The sequence below is a fragment of the Cricetulus griseus genome, chromosome X, assembly GCF_003668045.3.
Source record: "Cricetulus griseus strain 17A/GY chromosome X, alternate assembly CriGri-PICRH-1.0, whole genome shotgun sequence".
Taxonomy (NCBI): Eukaryota; Metazoa; Chordata; class Mammalia; order Rodentia; family Cricetidae; genus Cricetulus; species Cricetulus griseus.
Genome location: NC_048604.1, coordinates 16,013,908 through 16,040,342, shown reverse-complemented (window position 1 = coordinate 16,040,342; position 26,435 = coordinate 16,013,908). Strand labels below are relative to the sequence as shown.

Genomic DNA, 26,435 nt, shown 5'->3' with positions numbered 1-26,435 from the left:
TTGTAAAATTACAAATGCAATTTCCTGCATAGCTGTAGTGCTAGTTAAATTAGTTCAGATTGACTGAGTTTTTGCTAACTTGTGTTTTTTCCAGGAACTGATTGATTTTCCTAAGCTCCCAAATGTGTGTGTTTGGAGGGTTGTTTGTAGTGCTTCTTTATAGTCTGTTGTGGTTCACCTCACTTCATTCTTGGTACCAGCAGTTTCTTCTCTAGTGGCAAGCCAGCCTTTAGTTCAAATTTTAGCAGTGCCACTTTTAAAACATTGCACTTAATTTATTTCGGGGACTGTGTGTATGAGTGCAGGCACAAGTCCCATGACCTGCCCATGGAGGTCAGAGGACACCTTCCTCAGGCTTGAGTTCTCTCCTTCCCGCGTGTGGGTCCAGGGAATTGAACAGGGGCATCAAGTACAACCAATGTCTCTGGCCCTCAATTTGTTCTCTCACTCTACTTCTCATCCTTTGTCTTGCCTCTTAATAATAAAGTTTAGTTTCATTGAATTTTGTCCAGTTTTGATTTTTGTTTGTTCTTTTGTCCAGTTTTGATTTGGGATTTCTCTTTTCTTTTCTTTTCTTTTCTTTTCTTTTCTTTTCTTTTCTTTTCTTTCCTTTTTTCTCTGTGTAACAGCCCTAGCTGCCCTGGAACTCATTCTCTAAACCAGGCTGGCCTTGAACGCACAGAGATACATCTGCCTCTGCCTCCTGCCCAAGTGCTGGGACTAAAGTCATGCGCCACCATCACCCAGCAGGCCCTTTTCTTTTATTGAGACAAGATCTCACACTGTAGCCATGGCTGGCCTAAAACTCATAATGATCCTCCTGCTTCGGCTTCCCCAATACTGAGATGAAGCATGAATCTAGTTAATCTTAATCAATAAAAATTAGTGAGTCAAATATTGAGATCAGAACCTGGAAGATCTGAGAAGCACGAGCAGCTGCTAGTTGTTCCTACCTGTCTCTTTCCTCCATCCAAAAGGGCTGAGATTCTGTCTCCATGCCACGATATCACTTCCTGCGCCCCCCCTTGTGCTGGGATGAAAGGCATTAGCCACTACCACCCAGCTTCTATGGTTAACTAGGGGCTGGCTCCATCCTGCGATCACTAGGCAAGCTTATTTGTCAGACACAAACAAAATATCACAGAAACTGAGACTGTACATGTGAGCCACTAGACCTACTTTTATTCCATTGATTTTCTGTATTTTGTGTGTGTGTGCGTGCGTGCGTGTGTGTGTGTGTGTGTGTGTGTGTGTGTGTGTGTGTGTGTTTGTTTTCAATTTCACGACTTACTGATCATTATAATTTACATTTGTTTTAGGTTTTTTTCCTATATCTTTTAATATTGGGCTTCATATCATTGATTTGATACCTTTTTTCTACTTTAAGAATTTAGTAAAGATATTTTCTCCTTAGTTTATAAAACTGGGTCCTATAAACTGTGATTTGCTAGACTTCATTTGAAGTTACTTCAGGATTTAAAAAAAATCATTTTCTTGTGGCTTTTTCTTTGTTCTGTACTTATTTAGAAGCATTTTCTGTATTTTCAAAGTGCTTAGAAATTTTCTTGTTCATTTTCTCTTGTTCATTTCATTATGGGTTGTTTCTTGGACTTTTGGTTAAGATCAAGAGGAGAGTTCATTATGGTTGATACTAATTTGTAAATTCTTTCAATTCTTCTACAAATTTGACATTTGCTTTATGGTCCAGAGTCTGGTTTATCTTAGTATCATGTTCCAAGGTTATATGAAAAGAATGTGCATCCACTGTTGTTGGATAGAATGTTCTATAAATGCTAAGATCCTTTTGGTTGATGGTGTTGTTGAGCTCCTCTCCATCTGCTGGTTTTCTGTTTGGTTGCTCTATCAGTTGTTGAGGGGGGCATGTTGGAATGTCAGCCATAGTTGTATATTTGTCTTTCTCCTGCTCTACAGTTCAGCATGTATTCACTTAAAATGCAGTGGACTGGCTCTTTATCACACCCACTGTCTCTGACATTTTGCTTTTGCTTCTAACTTCCTATTGGTAATTTGAGCGTTTTGAGAACTTACCTTTGGTTATCTCTAGAACTTTGCCGTTTATCTCTCACTGCAGCTTTGGTTTGTGGTTGCTTAGGTATTATAGCATCCATATATAACTTATCACTGCTGTCATTATTGTACCAATTCAAATGACACTGTTGAAACTCTACCTTCCAGTGTCCCTTTACATTCCCTGGTTTAGAATATAATTATTTTTTGTGTGGTATTGACTCTAAACCAAGGGTTTTTATGCTTGCTAGGCAAGTGTTCTATCAAAAAAGCTCTAATTTCAGCCCCCATAACTGCCTTAAATAGTTCCCTCCACATTTATTGATGACCAGCTCAAGGTAGAACAAGAATTTTTGCTTCAACATGAAATATGATTTAGAAAACTCAAGAGAGGACAAAAAGTACTTATCCTATTTTTGTGCATTCTATTCTTTCTTCTTGACAATGATACTTATTTTTGTATTTCCTGTCTATTTATAGGAGTTCCTGTGATCATTCTTTCCTGCTGGCCTCACAAGCTTTTAGTTTATCTTCAACTGAAAATGTCTTGATTTCACCTTCATTCTTGGAGGGAAACTTCGAGTTGACAGCTATTTGTTTCAACCCCTAAAGATATCACTTCCTGCCAAGAATAACGTACTTGTAATCCTGAACTTAGGAAGCTGGGGCAGGAGGATTAAGTGTTTGAGCTCAACACTGTCCTATAGCACATAGCAAGACCCTGTCTCAACACATCAGGCAGGTTTCTGATGAGAAACTAGCCATTAGACAAACAATTTTCCCCATCAATAGGGATGTCAATTCTCCACAAATTCATGATTTTCTTTTTGTACTTAGTTTTCAGATATTTAAAAAAGCAATTTATTATTTCTTTATTTTTAAGTTTATGTATTTATGGGGGGGCATGCCTGTCACAGTGCGTGTGTCAGAGGACAACTTTCCACAGTTGTTCTCTCCTTCTACCATGTGTGCAGTCAACAGAAATCTACTAACTAACGCATGTATAGTGAAGATGTGGTAGATATGCACAATGAAAATTATCCCCCCCACCAAAAAAAAGGGCCGGGCGTTGGTGGCGCACGCCTTTAATCCCAGCACTTGGGAGGCAGAGGCAGGCGGATCTCTGTGAGTTCGAGGCCAGCCTGGTCTCCAGAGTGAGTTCCAGGACAGCCTCCAAAGCACAGAGAAACTCTGTCTCGAAAAACCATATATATATATATATATATATATATATATATATATATATATATATATTTTGAGTGCAGTTACCCAGACTCTAAGAGAAAAACAAAACCACCACATGTTCTCTTTTACATGTGGATCCTGGCTTTAAATCTTTTGGGCATTTAACATGGAGTACATATGCTCTAGGAAACCAGAATCGGGCCATTGATGTTAGGATGGAGGATGTATTTAAGGAGGAAAGATTAGAATAAATATAAAATTAAAGTAGAGGGGCAATACTAGGGGTAGTAGGGTTCAAACGGGTAGGAATGATGGGGATAGGGAAATGAGTCGGGGAAGCTTAAAAAGAATGAAGTATGCATGAAGAAACTACTTGAGAACCTATGATTTTTTTGATACCAACTTTTTGATATTTATTATAAAGTAAAAATAAGTTCACATTCCTAAAAAAATGACCATAGGTAATGGTGCATGCCTTTAATCCCTACACTCAGGAGGCGGAGATAAGTGGATTTCTAAGTTCAAGGCCAGACTGGTCTACAGAGTGAGTTCCAGGACAGCCAGTGCTACACAGAGAAACTTTGTCTTGGGCAGTGGGGGGCAGGGCATGAATCTATATTTTTTAAATTTTTTTTATGTTTTTATTTTTTTAATCATTTTTTATTTGAATTAGAAACAAGATTGAATTATATGACAATCCCAGTTCCCTCTCCCTCCCCTACCACCCCCCGAACTAAAACCCTATCTATCACATAACCTTTCTTCTAATCTACACCTGACTCAAACTTTCTGCTCCCTCATGACCTCTGCATCCTTCCTCTTCTCCCCTTCTCATTGTCGTAGCTCCCTCCCCCCTCTTCCCATGCTCTCAATTTGCTCAGGGGATTTTGACCCTTTCCCCTTCTCCAGGGGACAATGTTTGTCTCTTTTAGGGTCCTCCTTGTTTACTAGTTTCTCTGGCAGTGTGGATTGTAGGCTGGTAATCCTTTACTCTATGTCTAAAATCCACATATGAGTGGGTACATATCATGTTTGTCTTTTTGTGATTGGGTTACCTTGCTCAGAATGGTTTCTTTGAGTTCCATCCATTTTCCTGCAATTTTCAAGATTCCACTGTTTTTTTCTGCTGAGTAGTGCTCCATTGTGTAAATGTACCACATTTTCTCTATCCATTCTTCGGTTGAGGGGCATCTAGGCTGCTTCCAGTTTCTGGCTATTACAAACAATGCTGCTATAAACATGGTTGAACAGATGTCCTCGTTATATGAATGTGCTTCTTTTGGGTATATGCCTAGGAGTGGAATTGCTGGATCTTGTGGTGGACTCATTCCCATTTTCTTGAGGAGTTGCCATACTGATTTCCAAAGTGGCTGTACAAGTTTGCATTCCCACCAGCAGTGGAGGAGTGTTCCCCTTTCTCCACATCCTCTCCAGCATAAACTGTCATTGGTGTTTTTGATTTTTGCCATTCTGACAGAAATAAGATGGTATCTCAGAGTTGTTTTGATTTGCATTTCCCTGATGGCTAAGGATGTTGAACTTATGTGTCTTTCAGCCATTTTAGATTCCTCTATTGAGAATTGTCTGTTAAGTTCTGTACCCCACTTTTTAATTGGATTGTTTGGTGTTTTGGAGACTAGCTTCTTGAGTTCTTTGTATATTTTGGAGATCAGCCCTCTGTCAGATGTGGGGTTGGTGAATATCTTTTCCCAGTCTGTGGGCTGCGGTTTTGTCTTGCTGACTGTGTCCTTTGCCTTACAGAAGCTTCTCAGTTTCAGGAGGTCCCATTTATCAATTGTCGATCTCAGCGTTTGTGCTACTGGTGTTATGTTGAGGAAGTGGTCTCCTGTACCGATTAATTCAAGGGTATTTCCCACTTTATCTTCTAATAGGTTCAGTGTGGCTGGGTTTATGTTGAGGTCTTTGATCCATTTTGACTTAAGTTTTGTTCAGGGCAAAAGGCTTGGGTCTATCTATAGTCTTCTACATTTCTGCATCCAGTTATGCCAGCACTATTTGTTGAAGATGAGAACCCATGATTTTTTTTAATGAAACTATTTATTAACACAGAAACACTATCAAAATAACTGTGTTTTTTTCTTTTTTCTTTTTCACTAAGATCTACCAACTGGAGTCGACTTTCCAAAAAATAATACGACTTTATCACGTAAACTTAAATGTCATTAATGCAAACTCACAAAGAACAGTTGCTTAATGTGTAAGCTAGAAAAGAGAATCCAGGCCTGGCGTTGGTGGCGCACGCCTTTAATACCAGCACTCAGGAGGCAGAGGCAGGCGGATCTCTGTGAGTTCAAGGCCAGCCTGGTCTCCAGAGCGAGTGCCAGGACAGGTTCCAAAGCTACACAGAGAAACCCTGTGTTGAAAAACCAGAAAGAAAAGAGAATCCAGATGATATATCATGCATGTTATTCAGCTTTGTGTTTTCATAACAATTTCAGCATTAGCAGGCAGCAGCTGAAAATAAGTGCTGTAAGCCTGGCAGGGTTCTTTGTAATTCATGTGATAAACATAATCACTAGTGTGCTCTCTCACCCCAAGACAGTTCCTGCTTAATCTTGATAGCTTTCTCCTTGGCATTAGTCAGATCAAGGGTATTAGTTTCACTGAATGCTCATATGGGATGTTACTTTTCTCTTTTTACTCATTTTTATTGTATTTTTCTTTACTTTTTACTTTATTTTCACTTTTTTATTCATTTTACATACCAACCACAGTTGCCCCTCCCTCCTCTCCTCCAGTTCCCCACCACTTTTTACCTCCCCAGCCACTCCTCAGAAAGGGGCAGGCCTCCCAGGAGGAGTCAACAAAGCATGGCATATCAAGTTGAGGCAGGCCCAAGCTGCTTTTTCAAGATAGCATTTCTCTGTGTAGTCTTGACTCTCCTGGGACTCATTTTGTAAACTCAGAGACCCACCTTCCTTTGCCTCCGGAGTGCTGGAACTAAAGGTGTTAGCAGGGATGAGAACAATTGGTAAGTGAAACAGAGATAGTGGTGTGTGAGCCAAACTAAGGATATATGAAGAAGTCTTACTAAGCTTCACTAGTTTGTAAGGTAATACAAATATCTTTTTCCAATGGCGTTTGAACAGAAATACCCACATTAGTGAACAATGCTGCTCCCAGAAGACGTGGGTTCTTTTCTTTTTTTTTTCTGTTGTGGTTATTTGAGACAGGGTTTCTCTGTGTAGCTTTGGAGCCTGTCCTGGAACACACTCTGTAGACCAGGCTGGCCTCGAACTCACAGAGATCCGCCAGCCTCTGCCTCCCAGTGCTGGGATTAAAGGCATGTGCCACCAATGCCCGGAAGACATAGGTTCTTTTCATGAAAATCTCAGCCATAGGCTCAGTTTACCTTCCTACAAATTAATGATCACAGAGGCCATTGCTTCTGGTTGCCCACCTTAACGAGATGGTAGGACCCTATTCCTGAAGACACCATATATTTTTATTGCAGAACACAGAGAAGTCAATCTTGAACTAACCAGAAAACTCACCTTGCTGGTTAATGTTGAAAGGGCTTTGAGGTATCTCAGTAAGAAAAAGAAAAGACAGCTTTATTTTATTCAAAGATGGCTGGTTTGCATAGTACTAGAAGGTGCTATTTAGACTGCTGCAGAAAAAAATCAAAGTTATTATCCGTAACTGGACCCTGTATGCCACAATATTGACCTTCTAGGCAATATGTATACATTGGTGCAATATTGACAAGGCTGTTATGGAGATAACCAACTACTCTCTTAATTGTATTTGAAGCCTGCTCCACAGGCCTTGTAGTCTAAACATGCTAAAAAAAACATGGCTAGCGGATGTTGGTGGTGCACACCTTTAATCCCAGCACTCAAAAAGGCAGAGGCAGGTGGATCTTTGTGAATTCGAGACCAGCCAGGTCTACAAGAGCTAGTTCCAGGACAGCCCCCAAAGCCACAGAGAAATCTTGTCTTGAAAAACAAAAGCAAACAAACAAACAAACGAAAAACATGGCTAAGGAAGTCATAGGTCATAAGTGAGAAACTATTAATATTGTTTTGCTAAGTGGTCACTGAAAGGTTCAGGCATTATGCTGGCCTGCCCCTGTTACCTGGCAGAATCCACTCAGGCTAGGTCAGCCCAGGGTTCCATGGGAACTAAGTCTGCACGCAGGTTAAAAGTCAGACCCTGCCCACTTACTCTCTCTTCATCTCTCTTCTCTCTCTTCTCTTTGTTTCTCTTCTCTCTCTGCCTCTCTCTCTGCTTCTCCTCCTCCTCTCTTCTATTTCTTTCTCACTCACTCTCCGTGATATAATAAACTGGTTAATGTATTCTCTTAGTCTCATGTCTCATCTTGTGCCCCTTCTTTATTTCTAATTTAAGCAAAAATCTAACAGTCACATTATCAGATTACCTTCTAGTATTTGTGTTTATATCCATAGATTTGTCTTGTTCCTAGCCTTGATGGAAGACGCTTATTGAAGTAGGTAGTGGTTAGCAAAGAGACACATTACTGCTCAAAACACTGAGAATAAGCACTCTGAGTGCTCAGCCATAAACAGAATATCTAGTAGGGCAGTGGTGTTGCATGCCTTTGATCCCAGCACTTGGGAGGCAGAGGCAGGCAGGTCTCTGTGAGTTCAAGGCCAGCGTGGTCTATAGTTCCAAGACAGCCAGCACTGTTACACAGAAAGGCCCTGTCTCTAAATGAATGAATGAATAAGATATCTATATGAATACACCTTACCAACCCACCCATGGTCTCCAAGGCTCTGGAACTTCATGGAAGAGGAAGCAGAAAGAATGTAAACAGGCCAGAAAATGAGGAGAAGTGCTGTGAAGTGTTGTCCTCTGGACATGACATACTGTTGTACACATGAACTCACAGCAGCAGTGGTTACCTACACAAGATCTATCTAAGACCAAGCCAGTTAACTACTCCATCATGGACTGGGGAGGGTTCTTGAAGCCCTGCCTCCAGCTGAGGAGCTATTGGCCATTGGTAGCATCTAAAGAGGAAGTGTCACTTTTTCTTAGGTGTGTGACCACTACAAAGTTATCCATGCTCCCAGTGAATAATCTCACACTCATGCACATACAGGAACACTAATTGCACTCAGAGGGCTAAAAATAATAATAGTAAAAGAACAATAATAATTTAGGAGATGTGATGAAGAGGTTATGGAAGGAGTTGGAGTGGGGGATAAAGGGTGGATATGATCAAAATAAATTGCATACATGTATGACATTTTTAAAGAATAAAATAAAATAAAATAAAATAAAATGGTAATGACAGCCTGCAAGGTGGCTCAACTAGTAAAGATGCCTGAGGACAGGCCTCCTGATCTGAGTTTGGCCAGGGGATCCTGTAACACAAAAAATAAATGACCCAGAGACTGATATTGGGGTTCAAACTTAAAGCTGAATATCAGAAAAGCAAAGCACATGGCCACTAGCTTTTTACCTCTACCTCAGGCTGAATGGGCTGATCCTGTCTCCAGAAACTCTCACCAAGCCTCAGACTCTTGCATCTCTTCAGCTTGGCTGGAGAATGAATGCCTCCTACTGACTACTTGCTTCTGTCTTACATACTTCTTAATGTTGGGATTAAAGGTGTGAGCTATAATTCTCTTTTAGACTCATTCAATCTTGTGTAGATCTGGGCGTCCTTGGACTCACAGAGATCCATCCATCTATCTCTTAATCCTGATTCCTAGGATTAAAGGTGTATACCACCACCTGCTAGCTTCTGGCTGTGGGATTAAAGGTGTGTATCTCCACTGCTCAAGCTCTATAGCTTGAGGCTGACTTTGCTTTTCTGAATACATAGTCAAGCTTTAAAAACTCATAATAATATATCACTACAATTCATTTCTTCTCTTTGATCCAATCTCACAAACACTGCTCGGAATGATTTCGAGGTCAGCTGAGATGATCCAGCCTCAAAGACACTGTTCAGAACAATTTTGAAGCGGCCAACTGAGATTATCCAGCCTCACAGACTACTGTAGCTAGGAGTTGAGCCAAGCCCTGAACTTTCCCATTGTGCAGTCTAGACGAAAATGATACAGCTTGACATTTAACCCAAAAGTTTTATTTTCAGGATCCCCTAAAGATGCCGTCGCCCCAGACAGCAGGAAGAGGTGGGGTGGGTGGTTTTTGGTCATTCAATGGGTTATGGATATTAGTCATTGTTTAAGAAGATTGATTACAAAATGTTGTTGATTATGGTCAGGAAGAAAGTTGAACAAAGGGGATTAGATTCAAGCTTTTTGTTTTGAAAAAAAAAGACACAGATAATGATAAGGTAATAAAATGGTAGATTATTGAATCTACTCTTGAAAAGTAAAAAGGGAGGATATAGATATGATAAGATGAAAAGGTAGATTATTGAATAATCTACTTCTTAAAAGTATAGATATAATGAGATGAAAAGGTAGATTATTGAATCTACTTTTAAAAAGCAACTACTAGTTTTAGGTATTTTACATTTGATTGGACTTTGGTATATTGTACACAAAAATTGTATGTTGATACAAATTTGAGATAAATTTGTTAAAGCATACTGCACATGGATTTCTAATCTAGTTCAAGGTATTGTACCTATACAGCTCATTTATCAATGTAATGCAAATTTCTAGTTCTTGAAAGCTGTTATTGCCAACTATATAGGGTGATGTAGGTGAGTAATTAGTTACCTATTACAATCAAACTTATAATCACATTAGTTATATTTTCAAAGATAAACAAAGATATATTTTAGAAATGTAGGGCTCGTGAACCAGTCAAAGATGGCACTGAGGGGAAGTCAGATGGGTGATTCTTGAGTTGTTTACAAAAAAAGATGATTGGTTACCTAGATGGAACCAGATGAGGTCACTGCATGAACAGCTCATGTTCACTAGGTAAAGCATAGAGTGCCTAGGTACGTGGTAGGCTGACCTTTAAAACCATTGGCTGGCTGTTTTCTGCTCTGTGTTTTTTTGCTTTAAAAGATGCTTGCTGTGGGACAATAAATGAGTTCCTACTTGACTAGACTCCCTGCTGCATCTGAATGTCTCCAGGATCCTGGGAGGCTGGGAAACAGGTGAGCAGCACACTTAAACTTCCTCAGACCCAGCTCAGCCTTCCATGGTTGGGCTAAAACACTGCAAGAAAAATGGGTCATTTTGAAACACTTCAGAGATCTATAGAATATGACATTTAAAATGTTTTAATAACATAAGTATTCTTTTTTAAATGACAATGAGATATGGTTGTTTCTGGCAGCACTAATATACATAAGAGAAGATGCTGGGCATCGAAGAAACTCACATGGAGTTTACTTTTTTGTGGCAAAAGTAAGCCACTGGGCAACAAAGTGCCCTTGCCTCGATTGCTGACAGTATGCTGTCCAAAATGGACAAACAGGACACAAAAGAGAGTGACTGCAAAACCTTGTCAAGACAAGGTGGAACAGTCCTTTAGAAAATCCTGCTTCACAGAAATGTCTGTCAGACATGCTAGGCAGATAGGCCGAAGATGGATGCCCCAAAGTTGCAGAGCAACCTTGGGTTACTGTTGGCAGCCAGCTGTTTTTGTCATTTCTCACATTTTTGGAAGTCTCTTGCACTTCCTGTTTACTCAGTTAATAGTATTTCCTTCTCTGGTCTTTGAGAGAGTTGTAGATAGATAATATAGTTAATAGTTTTCATTGTTCACCAGACTCAGAAAAGCAACTCACTAAAGAAACATAAAGTATATGAAGTTTGGAGACATAAAAAGGTAATTTGATAATGCAAGTTAGAATAGAAAGTAAATTAGGTATGAGACTTTGAACTCACCAAGATAGAGTAGATAATGAAGTATTTTCTCTGAATTTGTCAAATGTAAATGGACTAGACACTGTTGATGAACTTATTGCCTGTATATATTGTATAATTTTTGTACTTATTATCTATAATTTTCCTATGTTAGCTGTAGTCTTCTTTTTGTATTAGACAAAAAAGGGGAATTGTAGTGATATATTACTTATGATTATTAAAGTTTGACTAAAGATTCAGAAAAGCAAAGTCAACCTTTATGGAGATCAAGCAGTGATGATAGACTCCTTTTTTTTTTTTTTGGTTTTTCGAGGCATGGTTTCTCTGTGTAGCTTTGGAGGTTGTCCTGGAACTAGCTCTTGTAGACCAGCCTGGTCTTGGACTCATGGAGATCCACCTGCCTCTGCCTCCGAAGTGCGGGGATTAAAAGCGTGTGCCACCAACACCTTTTTAAAATTAATTTATGTTTTACATTCCAATCCCAGTTCCCCCTCCCTCCTCTCCTCCTGCTCCCCCCACTTCCCTCCCACCTGCTCCTCAGAAAAGTTAAGGCCTTCCATAGGAAGTTTTTAATGTCTTCCCCATCATCTTGCTGAGGCAAGACCAAGGCACCTCTCCACCCCCCCCATCCCTGTGCTTAGGCTGGGCAAGGTATCTCTCCAAATAGAATGGGCTTCACTAACTTTGTGCATAGAGTTAGATCTGGGACCCACTGCCAGTGGCCTCATATATTGTCTCAGCTACACCATTGTCACATATATTAAAGGAGTCTAGTTTGGTCTTATGCGGGTTCCCCATTTGTCAGACCTGAGTCAGTGATCTCTCATTAGCTCAAGTACTCCAGGGTCTTGGCCCATTGGTTAGTTGTGGATTTCTGCATCTACTTCCATCTGCTTCTGGAAGAGGGTTCAAGCTTCTCTGGGGTTGTGGATTATAGGCTGGGTATCTTTTGCTTTATGTCTGGTAGGTGATACACACCTTTAATCCCAGCAGCCAGAAGCTAGCAGGTGGTGGTACACACTTTTCATCCTAGGACTCAGGATTAAAAGGTAGATGGATGGATCTCTGTGAGTCCAAGGACACCAGATCTACACAAGATTGAATGAGTCTAAAAGAGAATTATAGCTCACACCTTTAATCCCAACATTAAGAAGTATGTATGACAGAAGCAAGTAGTCAGTAGGAGGTATTCATTCTCCAGCCAAGCTGAGGAGATGCAAGAGTCTGAGGTTTGGTGAGAGTTTCTGGAGACAGGATCAACCCATTCAGCCTGAGGTAGAGGTAAGAAGCTAGTGGCCATGTGCTTTGCTTTTCTGATATTCAGCTTTAAGTTTGAACCCCAATATCTGGGTTCTGCTCTGGGTCATTTATTTATTCGTGTTACAGGATCCCACAAGGTGACAGGAGAGAACTGGCTTCCTTTGACCCTCACACATTCAGTTGTTCTCTGACCTCTATGCCTGCAAGCTTGCACACACACACACACACACACACACACACACACACACACACACACACACACACTATAATTGTTATATGTATTAGTTCTCAAATTTAAATTGGTAACATATATTTCTGGGTTCATCCTTAAGATGATGTGATGGGGTAGATATGGGAAGAGTTTGGGAAATCTCCATTTCTACCCATGTCTTAGCCAATGTCACTGGTTCACTATTACAATTTTAAGACCACTGCATTGAGATAGCTACCCAATTATTTTGAACTGAGTCATTAGAATTACCAGCTGAGTTTAAGTGACCAACAGAATGAAAAAAAAGTGCTACCCAGTCCGTATTCTCCAGATGTTTTGTTTCTATTAGCCTATTAGAATATTCAGTAGTTTCAAAAGTTTCCCCAGAGGTCATTTCAAAAGGTTTTGTCAGACTGTGGGACAAAAACCTCTTAGGGCTGTGACTGAAAAATGAAGGTTTCTCCAGGAAGCTGTAAATGCTCAATAGTGACCTATTTTCCTGAGGAGATATAAAGTCAGTGGAGGCGGTCAATGGAGAGATGGCTGAGCTTAGGAGCACTTGCTGCTCTTGCAGAGGATGCAGGTTCAGGTCCAGTTCACAACATTCACATGGCAATCCCCTGGAACGAGTTCCTAGGGAATCTGGAAGCCTTTTCTGGTCTCTGAGGACATTAGGTACACATGTGGTACATAGATACACATGCAGGCCAAATATCCATACGCCTGAAATAAAAATTAATTAAAAATGTTTAATTATTGAGTGCAGAGAGTGGTGGTAAATGTATGTTGCAAAGTTGAAAAAAAAATTTTCTGACCAGTCTGGTCTATAAGAGCTAGTTCCAAGACAGCCTCCAAAGCCACAGAGAAACCCTGTCTTGAAAAACAAAACAACAAAAGACTTTTCCTAGACAAGAATATTCACTGTAGCATCATTCAGAATATCCTAAAATGAAAACAACTTAAACATACATATGGACCAGTGAATTAATGCTCAATTTGTTATATTCATGCAATGAAATGATATTCATGCATAAAAAGGAATTAAATACTCAGGCTAGGCAAGGTGGGACACACCTTTAATCCCAACACTCAGGAGGCAGAGGCAGGTGGATCTCTGTTGCAAGAGTTGTAATAGGTCTTAGTAATAAAAGTCCAGAGTCAGATATAAGGGAAATTGCTGAGATTTCAGAGAGACGAAGGAGCAAAAACCACAGCCACCTTACCTACTCAACTTCCCAGCCAAAAAGAGACTAAGCTCCTGGCTCCTCTGGCCTCATCAATTCCTCTCTCCACCCAGCCATCTCACTTCCTGTCTGTCTGTACAGACCTCCAGACCTCTATGGTTGACCAGTGGCTAATTCTGCCCTCTGATCTGCAGGCAACTTTGTTTGCTAGAATATAAACAAGATATCACTACATGTGAATTCGTATCCCTGGTCTACAGAGTGAGTTCCAGGACAGCCAGGGCTACACAGAGAAACTGTCTTGAAAAAGAAAAACAAACAAAAAAGACAACAGTTGGTAAAGTGAATGAAACCAATCACAAAAGGCTCCATATTATGTGACTCTAATCAGAACTAGTGGTTATAGCTGATGAAGTGTGGGGGATGAAATGTTCTGTAATTAGAGACAGTGATGATTGGATAATACCTTATAAATACACCATATACAACAGGATTGTAGTCTTTAAAATGGATGGATTTCAGGGCTGAGTGCAGTGGTGCTGTTTGCCTTGTGCGCCCAAGGCCCTGGATTTAATCCCTGGAACTGCAAAGCAATTTAAAAAAATTAAAAGGATGGATTTTTATGGTCTGTGTGTTCTATGTCAATAAAAACCCTCAGCGGGTAATATCCAACCCAGTCTAGTAACTGGCAGTATAATTGTGTCTGCTGCATGCTCTTGTAGCATTACCTGAAGTGACTATGAGAGTCAAGAAATGTAGAAAACAGCCTTGGGTGATAAGAAACAACTAAAGCTTTTCTCTGTTGTATTAAAAAAATATGCTTTCCCCACTATGGAGACTCCTCAACAAATTAAAAACAGAACTATCATATGACTCAGCTATATCACTCCTGGGCATATACTCAAAGGACTCTGTTCTGCCACAGAAATACTTGCATGTCCATGTTTATTGCTGCATTACTCACAATTGCAAGGGAGTAGAAATGGCCAAGTAGCCCATCAATAGAAGAAAGGCTAATGAAAATGTGGCATACGTACACAATGAGATTTTATACAGCCATAAAGACAAAATAAGATTATGAAATTTGCAGGAAAATGGATGGATCTGGAAAGTGTTGAGTGAGATGACCCAGTCTCACAAAGTCAAAAATCCCATATTCTCTCTCATAGGCAGATGTCAATTTTATTTTCGTTCTTGACTATTGCATACTTATGCACACTGTGGTATTGTGATTATATTCACCCCATTACCCTCTGCTAGGCCCTTCTTTTCCCTATGAAATCCTTCTTCTCCCCTAGTCCCCCTCTTGGTGGCTACATTAGAGAAAGTGGCATCCTCTCCTCCAGCAACCATTAACGGTCATTAGCCCCTCACCGCAGGATGGAGCTTCTTAGGCACCTTCGGTACTGTGTTGGAAAATGGGTATACCCTAACTTCCAGTGTTTCTGTCTATGTCAATAAGGGGTATGCAAGAGGGTATAGATTATGATACTAGATGGAGGCCATGCAAGGGGAATAAGAAGTGACAGGGAGAGGGAGAAGGGCACAAGGGACATGTGACATGAAAGTAGAAATTTTATTGGGAGGGAGGACACAAGAGAGAGTGAAGGGTGGTGAAAGATGGGGAAGCAAAACACCTAAATTAAGTTTTATTTGAAAAATGCCATCATGAAACCTAATTCTCTGTGTGCTCATAAAATAAAATAAAATGAACCTTATTTCCTGAAATGTTTTGGTGACTTATTAGAACACAGTTTAATCAGAATTTTCATTTACTGTGTTTGTCAAGCAGTGATTAATTGTTTACATGTTTGATCTGCTTTAAACAGCAAGGAAAGTCTGCCTATTTGGTTTTTATGCTTTGTGTTGTGAGGGTTTTGTTTGTCTGGTTTGAGACAAGGCCTCCCACTATAGCCCTGTCTGGTCTGGAACTTGCAATGCAGACCAAGATGGTCTGGAACTTTGTGATGATCCTCCTGCTTCTGTCTCCTCAGTGCTGGAATTAAATGTCTGAAACAGCCATACTCACCTAATAGTTACAGTAACAGTCTTTGCTGTTAAATCTGGTCATGTCTCCATAGTTGGCTCCTTGTGGTTAGCAGACGTGGATTTGTGTGAAGTGCAGGTGCTGTCTCATTGTTTGCCCCATTTTATTCTTTTTTCCTTTATCCACGTAGAGCACATTCCTGACATTTAAATCGTTTTCTTAGGCTTATCCAATATTAACATCTGTTGACACTATGGAATATGCATTTTCACACATGTTATTATACAGATGCACAAAAATTGAACCAAGTGTCTCTTCTCTCTCTTCACATAAAATGGTGAACACTTTTTATCTCAGTGCTTTAAAGCCCTATTTTCCCTAATGACTAAATGACACTGCCTTTTAATATATAAAGTATAGTTTATAGCATGCTTTCTTTTGAAAGACATAAGTAGTAATCCACTTTCTTTCCATGTTTTCTGCCATTGAAATACAGATATAAACATTAGAAAACTATGAATGCAGTAAGAGAAAATACTTAATGCATTTATGACACCTGATTAGGAACAGCTTTTAACTCCTGACAAGAAATTCAGAAACCATAATGAATATGAAAACCAAATTTAATGGGAAAAAAATTAAAAATTGTTGCTGGTATTATAAACAAAGTTAAAACATGTATTAATAAATTGGATTATATAGTTATAACAGATGGCAGGAACAATAGTGTCACTGTATAACAAGCTCATGGAAAATATTTTTTTAAATTCAAGCTTCAATGGGAAAGTGAATAAAGGATAGGGTTACTTTACAGGAAATGAAATGCAAGTAGCCCATAAACTTATGCAAGCTGTTCAGCTGCACTCATTAAATAAATACAAAATAAAATAATAATGTGGCTACTTTGCCTTTAGCTTTGAAAAATTAAAAATAATTAATGGTAACTTGTTTGGGCTTAAATATGGGAAGAGAGGTTCAGACACTGTCACTACAACAAATTTGATATAGAAACATCAAAAGAAGGTGTTCATCAGCTGTTTTAACTACCTTATATGCTATCCTAGAGCCTTCATCCAGTAGCTGATGGAAGCAGAAGCAGAGACCCACAGCTAAACACTGAACTGAACTCTGGAATCCAGTTGCAGAGAGGGAGGAGTGATGAGCAAAGGGGTCAAGACCAGGCTGGAGAAACCCACAGAAACAGCTGACCTGAACAAGGGGGAGCTCATGAATCCCAGACTGATAGCTGGGAAACCAGCATAGGACAGTTCCAGACCCCCTGAATGAGGATGTCAGTTTGGAGGTCTGGACAATCTATGGGGACACTGGTATTTACCCCTAGTACACGAACGGACTTTGTGAGCCCTCTCCACATAGAGGGATGCTCTCTTAGCCTAGACACATGGGGGTAGGGCCTAGGCTCTGCTCCAAATGGTATGACAGACTTTGTAGATTCCCCCATAGAAGGCCTTACCCTCCCTGGGGAGCAGAAAGGGGTTGGGATAGAGGGTAGGAATCATGGGAGGAGGGGAGGGAGAGGGAACATGTAAAAAAAAAAGCTTGTTTCTAATTTAAAAATAAAATAAAACATCAAAAGAATTTTGGAGCCTCCTGTGAATCTTGTAAGCTTCAGAAACTTCCTGAGGTTTACTACTTTATTTTCTGCCTCCTTCCAGAAGGAAATGTTTAAATTCTCAGGACATAGCTATATAACATTTTCAAGGCTTTAACATAAATGAATAAGTCAGTGAAGATAATGGGGGCTTCATATTGAAGGGTGGGGAAGTTTTTATATTAACTTCACTCAGGGAAAATGTAAGCCAATCTCTACCAACTCACCTCAGATAGAGACCAAACTAATAGTTCCATCTAGATCTATCTTGGTGAAGCACTGTGTTCACTGAATTTACTTACAGAATGTGGATGACCTCCTAAACAGCCACATTGAGTCTCACCCCACCATAGGTGACAATTTCCCCATGGCCATGTAGATGGCGCTTTCCCTTCAGTTAACCTTCCACATTACACTCCCTAGAACCTCCTGAATAGCTTGACCAGAATTACTCTAGGAGGGAGGTGTAGGAACAGGTGATTGGAATCTTAGCTGGGAGTATAATGACTCTCTCGTTCTTCGAGAAGGCCTGACTTATCGAATGTCAATAAGCCTGATATTAAGGGTTGCTTGTGAATAGGGCAGCTACTCTGATTAAGATGGCAGTGGCTCTTACAGTCCTAGGATAATCTCTCAGAATCAGGAATAGTGAGGGGCGTGATTTCAAAATGGATGCTCTAGCCTTTTAAAGACTCAGTTTGTTTTTAAATAGGAAACTTTAAAAGACTCAAAAGGTAAGCTGGGTGGTGGTGGAGCATGCCTTTAATCCCCAGCACTCGCGAGGCAGAGGCAGGTTGATATGTGACTTTGAGAACACCCTGGTCTACAAGAGCTAGTTCCAGAACAGCCTCCAAAGCCACAGAGAAACCCTGTCTCAAAAAACAAACAAACAAACAAAGAAACAAATAATGAAAAAGGTTTAAGACCAGGCTGGCCACAAAACACCAAGCTAACAGCTGTAACATGTACACAAAAGACCTCGTGCAGACCCATGCAAGCCCCATGCTTATCTCTTCAGTCTCTGTTAGTCAATGTGACCTCAGCATAGTTGATTCAGTGGGCCCTGTTCTCCTGGTGTCCTCCATCCCCTCTGACTCCTACTCTTTCCTCACCCTCCTTCACGGGCTTCCCCAATCTCTGAGGGGAGGGACCTGATAGAGACCTGATTAAGACTCTTTCTCTACATAGTGTCTGGCTGCGGGTCTCTGCACCCACTCCAATTTGCTGCCAGAGGAAGTCGCTCTGATAACTGGACAAGGCTCTGATCTATGAGTATAGCAGAATATCATCAGGAATTATTTCATTGACTTTTTTGCCAGTCGTGTTTGGTTTTACCCTAGGACTAGATCTCTGGGCTGCCCAATCTCCCACACCTGGCCATCCAGGCAGTGTAGAGTATTGGGCTCTCTCAAGGACTGGGCCTCAAGTTAGACCAAACATTGGTTGGCCACTCCCACAAGTTCTGTGCCACCATTGCCCCAGGTCGAGGGTTTTGTGGCTGGGTTGCTATCCAGGTTTCTCTTTCCAAAGGCTGCAGAGTGAGTGTCTTCTTACACCAGAGACTAGACTATAGGGTGAAGGCTCCATGCAGGCACCAGCTCAACCTCCCATGTTCAATGAGCTGTGTGGATGCTGTCGTCAGCAATGGGGCTTCCGCTGTCAGTTTTCAGAAAGTGATCCTCTGTCCTAGCATCAGCGTGGGCTTAGTGATCTCCATGGGACCCTTCAGCCAACAAATCAACTGAGTGCAACCCAGTCTGTCCACTGGAAGGCTTGCCTGGCTACAAAATAGTGCCAGTTCAGATTGCATATCCTCCATTCCTAGGAGTCCTCATTAGATCACCTTCAAAGATTCCAGAACCTTTTCACTGCTCTAGATTCCCACACCCCCACACCCCCAATTCCAGCTGTCTCTCCCTACACTCTTTCTCTCAGCTCCCGCATCTGACCTCTCCCTCTCCTATCCCCAGCTGCCCACAGCCCACCCACAAAATCTATTTTATTTCCCCTCCCAGGGAGGTCCATGTGTCTCCCCTAGAGCCCTCCTCTTTACCTGACCTCTTTGAGTGTACGGTTCTTGCTGGGTCTGGGTTACCTCACTCAGGACGATTTTTTTCTAATTCCATCCATTTGCCTGCAAATTTCCGGATGTCATTGTTTTTAACAGCCGAGTACTACTCCGTTGTGTAAATGTACCACCTTTTCTTTATCCATTCTTTGTTTGTAGGACATCTAGGGCCAGGGTTTCTATACTCTGGCTTTTGCCTGATTCCTGGATTTAACCTCCCGTCTAGTCTTTGACGCATCTTGATTTCAAGGTATGTTAAGTGTGCAGAAGTCTATTAAACACACCAGGGCAGCTTCTCAACAAGCAGGGTTCATGTTAGGGATTTGGGTTTGTATAATTTGTTACAGAAGAACCTACAGGAAGAGGGGGGTAAATGGGACAGAATAGGGCAGGCAAGAGAGCTGAGCAAGAATGTAGGTGTCAGCCTGAAAGTCCAAAGCAGATTAACACCACAAAGCAACAGGGCCATTCCAGGCAGGCATTGCCTTCAGGTAGGGTGGGAGAATGTGGCAGCCTGCTGAAGCAGTGATGCTTAGTGATCTCCAACCAAAGCAGTTACCAGTCCTCCAAGCAATTTTCTAGAGAAGGGGATTCAGGCCACAATCCCAGCAGCTGTGGGAGGATGGGCACACTGGTTAGGAAAGGAAAGGCCACAGTTTCAAAGCCTCAGGCCTTGACTCCTCGTCCTATTGCTTTATCTTGACAGATATTTATCTCTTTGGTCTGTTCCTGATTCTTCTTTGTCTCAGGCCAAGTTCAGGTACCACCTCTTTGGAGGCTTTGCCCAAAAATGGTCAGCTAAGCTGTGCCTTTATACGCCCTCCCTCACTATCTATGTCTGTGCCCCTCCCAACATGTACCGTTGGGTATGGAAAATGATCTGCTGAGCCTTCTTGAGTGGCATAGTAGCTCACTAAGACAGGAATCACGTCCTGTTTGTCTTTTTTTACCCCAAGCATGTAGCAAATGCCAAGGAAAGCAGTCCTAAACAAATATCTGATGAACTGAACACTGAGTAAGTGACTTCCTGTGTGGCCGTGTAAAGACAACAAGCTCCACTGCCAAGAGCACGTCTATTTCCAAGTGACAGCAGAGAAAACAAAAAGAGCCTACGTTAGAGACAGAGTAAGTGACTTGTGCCAAACTGGCTTCTAAGTCACAATTCTGTTCTTGTTACATTTAAAGTACTTTAACATAACAGGGGGTTCTCATTACATTTAAATTACTTTAACATGTACTTTAACATAACAGGGGGTCAGAGCCGTTGCTTTTTAGAAGCAGCCATGAGGAAGAGAAAAGAATGATTAAATGAAGCAAAACCTTTCCTCTCTGATTAGTGGAAATGGTTTAGTGTAAGAGTTTGTTAAGAACTTTTCACACCAGTAATTTTCCCCCAGAACTTAAAGAGAAAAGCAATGGTGTGCCAGCTTTTCTGGGCTAAATAGTGTTCAGTCAGAGATGGGGCCTTTGGACGGTGGTCACATCATGAGTGAATGAATTCATCTATGAATTCGTAGCTTAGCCTTCGGGGAAGAACTTGGTTATAACACCCTTGCCCCCACTTCCTGCCCATCATGAGATGAGCTGTTCCTTTGCTACCTCCTCCAGCATCATGTACTGCCTCCACAGGCTTAAAACCAAGTGGACCACAGACTGACACTTCTGTAACCATTAACCAAATTAATGTTTCCTCCTTTAAGTGGATTTCTTTCATGTAGTTTGTCGCAGCAATGCAAAGCTGCTGTATGTCTTTTTTATGGGGAGATGTGAACAAACATATATTTACCCCTGACAGGGTACCAATGACAGACCAGAGAAACAACTTCACCCAAATCGAACATAGCGAACCAGTGAATTTACTAGGGTTCCTTATAGGAGTGTGGACACAAAGGCAGCTGCATCACCAAAAAAGCCTACCCCAGTGTGAGTGACATTCTTAGAGCTCTCTGCGTGACTTGCACACAGCTCAGCTGGTCAGAGATCAGCTGCTCAGAAATCAGAGGACAGATGATGCTCCTTTGCCAGCAAGCACTGGTACTTGTAAAAGTTTGGGTAGGGGTGCTTTGTGAATCTCAAAAATGCATGGTACCCAAGTCTCACCAGCCTCTTGTCAGTCTTAAAACTCCCACCAGGAGGGAATATTTCACGATGAGTATATTGCTACCCAACACAGGACACTCCAAGGGTGCAGCTTTCTCAGGTGGTTAGCCATGCTAAGGCGGCCTTTTGGGGTCTCTTGTTCCTTTAAGTGACTCTTCACTCATACTTCTGTAAGTAACCCGATAAACCCACTGGTTCACTAAGGCTTGGGTGGGCTCATTTCTTTGGTCTGTTGTCAGAACCTTATCTGGGGTGAGTAGACTTTTGCTCATATCCCCCCAGGAAACATCATACAACAGAGGCTGACTAAAGCGGAGGGTGGGGGAGGAGTGACAGAAGTCGATGAATTTGAAAAATATCTAAAAGGCAAACATCTGGCAGGATTTGATAGCCCTGTGCACTCGGGAAAGAAAAAGCTGAGAGGAAGTTCTGAGTTTCTGGAAGCAGGAAAGACCAAAGCTGTCTGTGATAGGCCTCCCGGCCAAGGTACTTAAACTATCATCAGGTGCACCCTGGTGCCATCATCCACAGAGTAGGATTCTTTTGCCTCCTGTGTTCCTGCCACTACAGACCACAGGGCGCATGCTGCTGCTGCCTCTGCGTGTGAGCTAGAAGGACAATATCACAGTAAGTAGGAAGAAGCAAGATGGAGATTTCAAGGGTTTTGCCCAGAGGCTCCTACACCATACTTGTGACAGGAAGTTACCCAAGTGGCAGAACCCGCCGGGAAGCTTGTGTCGGGACTGCACTGGGCCAAGTTTCATCACCAGCTATTTTTAATTTTAGCCTATGCCACATCTTAGAGCAATCAAGTCTATAAATGTCCATACGGCTTGCCATGCCTGGGCCCCAGGCAGAAGGGAGCAGCTAAAAAAGGATTATGCTAGGCTTTGTCATGGGCTCTCAAATGCCCTTGATCAGCAAATGCCTGGCTCTTACTTCAAATTTCTGGGTTTCCCAAGGCCCTCACCAGCCCTCTTTCCATTGGATTTCAGAAAATGGGGTCCTAGGAGCACAAGTAGATGGACAGGTGTCTATAGGTAAATTACAACAATGCCAGGTCCCACAGTGTCCCACAGCTCCAGGTGGCCTGCTACCCTGGCTTTCCTGGACTCCTCTATTGAGCTTCTTTGGATGTATCTTGGCTCTCTCAGATATTTGTCCTATTGCTATTATTAAAGAGAAGGGATGCTTGTGTTCTGAGAGGCAGCTTGCTAATCAGCTTAGGGGCCTCAAGTCTCCTCATGTTTACCTAAGAGGAAGACTAGCTCTTATCTTACAGGACTATGGAACTGAGCTAAAACACACAGAGGGCAAGTGCATTGTCTTGGTTATGCTTAGGAAATGAAGCACTTGCCATCAGTTTGATTCCTCTGGGCAGTTTATTCATTGTCTGAAGCTTAGTTTTAGACTTTACTATTCTGTTTCTTGTTTATTTCTACTTAAGTGGCCAGCAGATGACTCAAACTCACCTTGAACCCCCCCTTACACAGACTAGCTCTCTCTATATCAGTCAACTTCCTATAGTTTTAGCTCCATCTAAGAAACTAGATATCTCCTTGTTTTATACTGTCTGGCACCAAAGGAAGGAGCTTTGACCACTCTTATCTGCTGATGCATATATAATTTGTAAAACAATCCAGGAGAGGAGGCCCTGGAGAGACTGCTCAGTTGTGAAGAGCACTTGATGCTCTTTCAGAGGACTTGGTTCCAGTTGTCAGCACCTCCATAACAGCTTACAACTGTCTGTAACTCTAGTTCCTAGAGGATCCAATGCTCTCTTCTTGGGCACCAGGCAGTCACATGGTGCAAACATACATGCAGGCAAAACACACATTCACATAAAATAAATACCCCAATGCTGGGCATGTAGATGCTGCAAAATAAATATTTGTTGAATAAATCCATTCTCCTATGCATTTAATTGTCTTATTCCCCACTTTAGCCCATTTCCTTTTTTCTATTGCCCAAGGCAAAATACTGGTTGTCCTTTATTCTAGTTTTTTTTTCCACACCCATGTTCAGTCCAAAGTTAAGATTTTATATTCTCCTGCTTCAGTGTACCTGGCTCCTACTCACTTCTTTCTAATCCTTAGTCACAAATTTATGGCACCTATATTACAGAAGTAGACTGCTCACGTCTTCTGGATTCCACTTCTGTTCCCACACAGCTCATTCACCATGCTGCAAATATAATGGTATTACCAAACCACATGCATTCATCATTCTTCAGTAGTTCCTTCATGCCTCCAGGACAGCAAGCAACTCCTAACCGGGCCAGCTAGGCCCTACCTCCCCCAGGTCTTGCTCATTTTACCAAGTTCATTTCTACCTCCTTTCTCCCTGTCCTGCTCCCTTAACCCAGGCTCCGCTATTCTGCAGCCACACAGAGCTTTCATGTTTGCATAGGGGTCTATTTGAACCTCTCTCACCGTCTTAGTCCTCTTCCCTTTCTCTGCCTGGAATTCTATCCTTCCCTCCTCTGCCTCCAGCAGCCTTCCTTCACAGGCTATGCTCACGCTATTGACTGCTTCGAAGTCAGATTCTTCAGGAAACCTCTGCTCCCCCCTGCCACTTCTAGAACATAGGCTCCTCCTCAGTGCTTCTCGAACACTTTGTACTTCTTCCCTTACAGCACTTGCTATAATAGTGCACCTGCCCTTTTTTTTCCTGTTTCCTCCACAAGAATGTAAGCTTTATAAGAACACAGGCTATATCTATTCTTACTTTTATTGAATCTGTACATAGCATAAACTTTTTATTACTTTTCCAGTACTGGCAACTGAACCCAGTGCCTACTGCATGGTAGTTCTTGATTATTGAACTATATTCCCAGCCCATTTTGTGCTTACTTATTTTTGAAAAAGGCTCTCATTAAGTCACCCAGCAGACCTTAAATTCTTTCTGTAGACCTATAAGGCCTTGTGATCATCTACCTCAGATTCCCAAGTAGCTGGGATTACAGAGCTGGGCCATTAGATCCAGCTATAAACCCTTTTATAAATATGAGTTGATATTATCTTCTTAACATGCATGTGATGCTCTATTATCATTAGCATCATATAGATGAGGAAGCTGGAACAGAGCAAGGTCAGACAACATGACCAAAGTCACATGGTGGTTTATTGCAAAGTTAGAATAATAACTTGAAAATCTTATAGTTACAGTTCCTCCATTGCCTTTCATATACAAGGCCCACCCGAGAAATTTTAAATATAACACGGAAAGAATTATTAAGTGAATAAAGATTGTAGAAATGGCACAGTTCTGTGTAGGGGCACTGGGAAGAAAAAAACACGGAGGATAGAATAAGTGAGACACATTATGTTTACATGTCAGCCATGGTGAAAAAAAACAAAACTTAGTCCATAGCATAGGATGACACTAGAAGAAATGGCAGGCGATGGGCCAGGGTAGATCTCAACAGTATAGTACCGTTCTAGCATTTACTACTACATTTACTCACTAGTGCAACCAAAAATATGTTCATGAGGCAGGTGGATAGGGTGGGGGGGCTCAGTAATGCAAGCAATGGAAGAATGCAGGACAGCCCATCGGGCTTGTTCACTGAGGACATCTATAAGCAGTTTCCATGGCGTGCTGGAGAAAGAATCCAGACAGTATGGGCTTATGGAATGTGAGGGTATGGAGGAAGCATGCTAGGAGACTTTATTCCTCCCTGACCCATGAAAAGCAGACTTAAGAGACATGAAGTCAGATCTTCTCAGTATGTGATGACTAGGGCATGTTTCATGGCAAGAGGATGGAATCTTTGGAAAGTGAAAAGTGAAATAGGCTTATACTGGAACAAAGCAATCACTTCTATGTGGCAGAAAGCACAGTAGGGCCAAGCGCATAAAACGTAAGCGTGGCACAAAGCCTGCTAGCATTTGGGTAAAGAGAACAAGCAATATTAAGTTAGGGGAGGGAGTGAAATAATTTAGAGCTGTCAGTTAATAAAAAGCTGATAACGAATGGAGATTGAGGGAAGAGGAAATGATTTTTTTTATTTTTTTGGTTTTTCGAGACAGGGTTTCTCTGTGTAGCTTTGGAGCCTGTCCTGGCACTCGCTCTGGAGACCAGGCTGGCCTGGAACTCACAGAGATGCACCTGCCTCTGCCTCCCGAGTGCTGGAATTAAAGGCATGTGCTACCAACACCCAGCAAGGAAATGATTTTTAAGGGCTAAGAAGTTCAAAGAACGTGGGAAGCCTGAAAAGCGTGGATGGACAATGCAGTTCATGGAGTCACACTGAAAAGCATTCATTCACTTGCCACAAGTCTGCCAGTTCAAACAAACCTAAAACTGGGGAATAATTGGAAAGATTTGACAGAGGGAGATAAATAGTGTGCTGAAGGACCCTCAAAATAACTATGTAAGGGACATGAGGCAAGCTACCAAGGTTACAATCGAAGGGTTTGGTGTGTAGAGGCCTACTGGGGCCCAAATCCAAAAGGTCCTAGATCCAAAAGGACACCTTCCTCGGGTGGGGAGGGGACAATGATACAGGGCTGGATAGCTCTAGGAAAGGATATGCAACATAATACTACTTGAGAAGACAATGAAAGAATGAATACCATGATGAATTTGTTTTGTTTTGTTTTGTTTTGTTTTGTTTTGAGACAGACTTTCTCTGCTTAGCTTTGGAGCCTATCCTGGCACTCGCTCCGTAGACCAGGTTGGCCTTGAACTCACAGAGATCCTCCTGCCTCTGCCTCCCAAGTGCTGGGATTAAAGGCGTGCACCACCACTGCCCGGTGATACCTTGATGAGTTTGATAATTTCTTTTAACAAGCATTTATTGAGCAAGTACTTTGTACCAGGCATCAGTCATAGGCTTTGCATGTTCTCAAGAAGTTTACACTCTAGTAGGAGGGACAAGTTGATCCAAGGCACTTAAACTGCATCACAGGAGTGGATGGTCTGCAGCAGACAAAACTGCAGAAAGACCTCTTGGGTCATAGTATTGATGTGTGGTACAGAGATCTACACAGAATACCATAATAGAGG

General features: G+C 41.7%; 1 protein-coding gene across 1 annotated transcript in view; it reads left to right on the top strand.

Annotated features, from left to right (window-relative positions):
- Positions 1 to 21,838: 21,838 nt before the first annotated feature.
- Ints6l (integrator complex subunit 6 like) overlaps positions 21,839 to 26,435 on the top strand; it is a 61,799-nt gene continuing 57,202 nt past the window's right edge. The window contains exon 1 of the mRNA XM_027433350.2: positions 21,839 to 22,052. The gene's annotated coding sequence lies outside the window, so the exon portion shown is untranslated. The remainder of the gene's footprint in view (positions 22,053 to 26,435) is intronic.